This window comes from Peromyscus leucopus, chromosome 16_21, assembly GCF_004664715.2.
Source record: "Peromyscus leucopus breed LL Stock chromosome 16_21, UCI_PerLeu_2.1, whole genome shotgun sequence".
Classification (NCBI taxonomy): Eukaryota; Metazoa; Chordata; class Mammalia; order Rodentia; family Cricetidae; genus Peromyscus; species Peromyscus leucopus.
The window spans coordinates 27,467,770-27,474,201 of record NC_051084.1 but is presented as its reverse complement, the minus strand read 5'-3'; positions in this window follow the sequence as shown (position 1 = coordinate 27,474,201).

The following is a 6,432-nucleotide window of genomic DNA, read 5'->3' as shown; positions in this document are numbered from 1 at the left end:
ATATCCTAATAGTTGGTAATAATAACATTCAAGGATCAGAAAATTGCATTACATTGCTAAATGAATGGTATAAATACAATTAGAAATATACATATAGCATTTTCTAACAATATCAATTTCAAATTTGTATACAATATAAAACAATCCAATCCAATGTGAAGTATTTAAAACTAGTAATTGTCTTTTTCTTTTCTTTCTTTCTTTCTTTCTTTCTTTCTTTCTTTCTTTCTTTCTTTCTTCCTTTCTTCCTTCCTTTCTTCCTTTCTTCTTCCATCCTTCCTTCCTTCCTTCCTTCCTTCCTTCTTTCCTTTCTTTCTTTTTTAAACAAGAACCTTAAATCTAATCTCCTTTGCTTAGCCTTTTTCCTAACCCTTGACAACAACTTGTAACCAACCCCCCTAAACAATGAAAATTATCCCAGACCCAAAACCCATTAAAAAGACAAAAAAACCACCCACCCCACATCACCTCTTTGGGAATGTGGGTGTTGTATTCTTAAAATTGCTTCCTGCTGGGTATGGGCAAAGTTATCTTTATTCTGAAAGAAAATTTTAGGTTAGTTGTCAAATTCTAAGAAAGGTAACTATATCCTTCATTATTATCTAGTCTGTGTATAATGCCAAAGTTCAGGGTTTATCTCAAGTCCTTATTCAAGTAGTTTTGAGACTGGATCATCTCAGCTAGTCATCTCAAAATTGCTCTGAGCACCTTGTAGTTCAAAGGTGATCTGTAGATGATGTTTGTCAGCTTAGTGATATTATTATTGTCCACATGGAATTGTTGTTGTTGTGGGGCCCCATCTTCTTCCTGGAGACTTCAGTTGATGTTAGGCCTGGCCATGATTTCCTGCAGAAAAATGATGAGAGACTCGAACACAAAGACATATATATGCAGCTAATTGAAGCCTTTTTTCTAGAATTAGTTAGTACTCTATATGACCATTCATATCTTAACAAAGTTTAAAATGTATATATATATATATATTAATCTTGTAAATTTTGATATAAAATTCATACTTTAAGAAAAGTTTAAAGAATCAGAATAAAATCAAAGAGTTGAGATTAGTAATAGAATAGTCCCTTAATTAATTTGGCTTTTGTCCTGTCCCATAGCAGAAGATGGCTCTTTTATTCTGGCCTGATACAGGGAGTTTGCATTTTCCTTTTAACAACATGCTTGAGTTTAAAGAAGGAGAGAGCCATTCTCCAACTCCAAAGTCAGCTTTAAATTTTAATTGAACTGGGACTATTAGAAGACCAATAGTGTTAAATCTTTAAAGAAAAGCAGAAGCAAACATTTAGGAAGACATAAAATTTTTTAGATAATATATACCCATACGCCATTTCACTCTGTTTCCTGGGATAGATGATTTGTCCCTTTTCTTCAGTTGTCTCATTTGTCCTGTGTTCTTCAGATTCCTTAACCTTCATTCTCCTAAAAGACAAAAACAAAAACCTTTCCCCAAGACTAATTTTGGGGATGTTCCTTTTTGGCAAGTTATTATCTGATTAAATGAAAAGGCATGTGTTACTGTTACAAGTTAGTTTAAATTGGATGTTCATGCTGGTTGATGAACTATCACCTCCTCTATTTAAGAGGTCTCTCTTGTTCAAATTGAACTTTTATCAATTTTGATGGTACCCACAGCTTATCTTCTCCTGTAGAAACAAAAGCAAAACCTCGTCCCCAATGTAATATATACCCTGGTTTCCATTCTGAGGTCAGCACATCCTTAAAGTATATAGGCTGATTTAATTCTGTAGTTTTTTTCTATTATCCAATGTCTCTCTGCAGCTGTTGTTCCTTTCTCATTGGCATTGAGAAAATTCAAAGTTAATAGAGCATTATGCAGTCTATTTCTGGGGGGTTTTGTTACTCCTTTCTGTTTATTTAGCATATCCTTTAGAGTTCTGTTTGATCTTTCTATAACTGCTTGACCTGTAGGATTATGTGGTATATCTGTAATATGCTTTATATTATAATAAGCAAAAAACTTTCATTTTAACAGAGACATATGATGGAGCATTGTCAGTTTTGATTTGTGCAGGTATACCCATGATGGCCATAACTTCTAGCAAATGAGTGATTACAGAATCAGCTTTTTCAGAACTCAAAGCAGTTGCCCATTGAAATCCTGAATATGTATCGATGGTGTGGTGTACATATTTCAATTTTCCAAGTTCTGCAAAGTGAAACACGTCCATCTGCCAGATTACATTCCTCTGAGTACCCTTTGGGTTACATCCTGCTGGTAATGGTGTTTTATTGTAGAAGGAACAAGTAGGACATTTCTTTACTATTTCTTTGACTTGTTGCCAGGTTATGAAAAAATCCTTTTTTAAACCTTTACTATTGACGTGATGTTTTTTATGAAATTCTGAGGCCTCCAGCACATTTCCTATCAATAATTTATCAATCTCATCATTGCCTTGTGCTAGAGGGCCTGGCAGACCAGTATGGGATCGGATGTGAGTTATATATAAAGGATGACTCCTTTTCCTGATTGTATCTTGTAATTGAATAAATAGTGAAGCTAATTCTGAAGCATCAGGGATAAATTCTGCAGTCTCAATATGTAATACCACTCTTTCAGCATACTGAGAGTCAGTTACTATGTGGAGAGGTTCTGAAAAATCCATTAATACCAACAGAATAGCATTCAATTCTGATTTTGAACTGAATTATACGGACTTTGAACCACTTTACTTAAATTTTCTGATTTGTAACCTGCCTTTCCTTGTTTGTTGGCATCTGTATAAAATGTACGAACTCCAGATATGGGTTTTTGCCATACAATTCGAGGCAAGATCCAATCAGCTCTCTTTATAAGATCAATTCTATCATTTTTTTGGGATATTTGCTGTTAATTTCTCCCAAAAAATTACTGCAAGCTCTTTGCCAAGGTTCACTTTCTGTCCATAATTTTTCAATGTCCTCCTTAGTTAAAGGTATGACAATTTCTGCTGGGTCTATTCCTGCTAATTGACGAAGTCTCAATTTTCCTTTGCAAATCAAGTCAGAGATTTTTTTTCCACATAAGTTTTTAATTTTTTATTTGGTTTATTTGGTAAAAATATACATTCCAATATAATATCTTCCCTTTGCATTAATATTCCAGTAGGAGAATGCCTAGAAGGTAAAATAACCAAAATGCAATCCAGCTTTGGATCAATACGATCCACGTGCCCTTCATGTACTTCCTTTTCTACCAAGGCCAATTCTTTCTCAGCTTCAGGTGATAATTCTCTTGGACTATTTAAGTCCTTGTCACTTTCTAAGGTTTTGAACAAATTAGTCAGTTCATCATTTTTTACCCCAACAACAGTTCGTAGATGAGAAATATCTCCAAATAATCTTTGAAAGTCATTAAGAGTCTGTAGTCTATCTCTCCTAATTTGCACCTTTTGGGGTCTAATTTTTTGTAGCTCTATTTTATATCCTAAATAATTAATAGAATCTCCTCTTTGTATCTTTTCAGGAGCAATTTGTAATCCCCAGCAAGGCAAAATTTTCTTACTTCTTCAAACATTCTTTCTAAAGTATCTGCATTTGAGTCAGCTAGTAAAATATCATCCATATAATGATAAATTATAGATTTAGGAAATTTTTTACATATCACTTCCAATGGCTGTTGTACAAAATATTGGTACAGAGTTGGGCTATTCAACATTCCCTGTGGGAGGACCCTCCATTGAAATCTTTTAACCGGTTGAGAATTATTATAAGTAGGCACTGTAAAAGCAAATCTTTCTCTGTCTTTTTCTTGTAAAGATATTGAAAAGAAACAGTCTTCTAAATCAATAACTATGAGAGGCCATCCTTTTGGTAACAGTGTAGGCAAAGGAATCCCAGATTGTAGAGAGCCCATTGGCTGAATTACTTTGTTAATTGCTCTAAGGTCTGTTACCATTCTCCATTTACCAGATTTCTTTTTAGTAACAAATACAAGAGAATTCCAAGGGCTGGTTGATTCTTCAGTATGCTGAGCATTTAATTGTTCTTATACCAGCTCTTCTAAAGTCTGGAGTTTCTCTGTTGTTAAAGGCCATTGCTGGACCCATACAGGCTTGTCTGTTAACCATTTTAAAGGTAGAGCTTTTGGTGTCTTTGGAAGATCATCAGTTGTTGTGCCCTGTTCTTGTATAATATGGATGGCTGGTGACCACTCATTAGAACAATATCTTCCAATATTTCTCTCAGAAACATGTGCTAGTTTATGATTTGTTTCTGAGATTGGAGGGATGTTAATCTGAGTATTCCATTGTTGCAGCAAGTCTCGACCCCTCAGGTTCATAGCTATGTTTGCCACATAGGTTTTTAATTTTCTTCTCTGTCCTTCTGGACTTATACATTCCAGCCATCTTGCACTCTGTTTCACCTGAGATAATGTCCCAATTCCTAACAGTTGAATGGTTACCTCCTGAAGAGGCCAAGTTGGATTCAGGTGCAATTATGGTAACGTCCGCACCTGTGTCTACCAGACCAGACAACAAAACACCATTTATTTTTATCGTTAATTTTGGTCTTTGTTCATTAATAAAAGTTTGCCAAAAAATTTTCTTTATGTTTTCTCCTGAATTTTCTATTCTCTCTGTTTCATCATCCTGACCAGCATGATTTATTCCAATAGGCATTTGGTTATTTAATCGCTCTGAGCAGGGGGTTTCCTCTACGGCTACAGGAAAGGTTTGAACTGGATTTGCTATGGGGGCCTGTATGAGGCCCCTCTGGGAGTTTCCCGAAGACTGAGGCAACGGATTACCCTGTCTGTCCTTTGTTGATCTACATTCGTTGGTTCAGTGTTTTCCCTTACCACACCTTCTGCATACTCCAGAAGGAAGGGGCATTCTGTTACCATTGTTCCTTGAAGTAACATTGTTTCTAGGAATGACCTATTTACAGTCCCTTTTCAAATGTCCTTGCTTTCCACATCCAAAACATCTAACATTCCTCAAACCTTTTGAAATTGCTTCTCCTTCTTACATATCATCATGCTCATGAGCCTCAACATTAACTGTGACTCTAATCCAATCTTCCAAAGGTGCAGATCTTGCCTTTAATGGCCTGATTATTCTTTTGCATGCTGCATTTGCATTCTCAAAGGCCAATGATTCAATTATTATCTTACTAGCTTCTGAATCCGAGACCATTCTCTTTACTGCTGAAGTCAGTCTTTGTAAATAATCTTTGAAAGATTCTTTTGGGCCTTGCATAACCTTTGTAAATGACTCAGTTTTTTTTCCTGGTTACTCAACTCTGTTCCATGCATTCAAGGCTGCCGTTCGACATAAAATTAGGGTTTGGACATCATGTAAACATTGTGTTTGTACTGAATCATATTGGCCTTCTCCAATAAGCTGATCATGGCAAACTTGTATTCCTTTATCCCTCCATTGTTTTTCTATGTTTTTTAGCTTCATCTTTGAACCAAGTTAGCCACTGTAACCTCTGGCTGGGTTCCACAACAGCTTGTGCCAGCTCCCGCCAGTCCTGTGGTACAATCCTATTATATGTTGACCAAGAGTTTAACATTTGCTTTACATATGGGGAATGCATGTCATAAGATACTATTGCCTCCTTAAACCTTCGTAAATCCAACATTTCAATAGGAACCCAAATATTTTGTGTAGTCATTTGATCAGGCAACTGCTGTATGGTTACAGGATAAATTAAGGGTGACTGTGTGAAAACAGGCTTTCTTTCTGTAACCTTATGATCCAACCTTGAAACAACTTCACTGTTAATTTCTTCTGTCTGAATTTTTATAGGTTTAACAAGTTTTTCTAAAGCTGTCATCCTGGCACTTAAATTGACTATCTTTTTAAATAGTAAAATGAGGATAAGCATAGTGATAAACTGCATAATTCCAACAATACTAATCTTCTCATATAGTTGTTTCATCATCAGACTGCCTAAAATTTCAAACAAAACCCAATTTTCTTCCAATGTACACATAAAACCCATTTTTTTTAATGTGGAAAAAATTTCTCTTTTAAATAGTTTCCTTTAAAATATCTGATATGTTATGACTTACCAAATCTGTATAGAACAGTAGAAATCCAAGGAAATTTCAAGACAGCTACCTAGTGTCCAAGGTGTGAAGAGAGAGAGAGAGAGAGAGAGAGAGAGAGAGAGAGAGAGAGAGAGAGAAAGCACGCAAGAAAGCATAGCTGGCTAAAGCTTAAATCCAACCCGGTGTTCCCTCTTGAGCTGAGTCAATGCTTGGCTCTGGCTTCCTTAAGCTCCGACCACGTGCGTTGGCTTTACAGGCAGGGGCCCTGTTCGGCAGGCAGGCCTGAGTTGTTTGTAGCACTGGCTTTAAGCAAGTAGCTTACGGTTAGTCAGACCTGAGGCCAAGTCAACCTGGGCCTGGGCTAGGGAGCCAACAGCCTGGGCTAGGGAGCCAGCCACCCTTGTGGGAACCCGGACCTG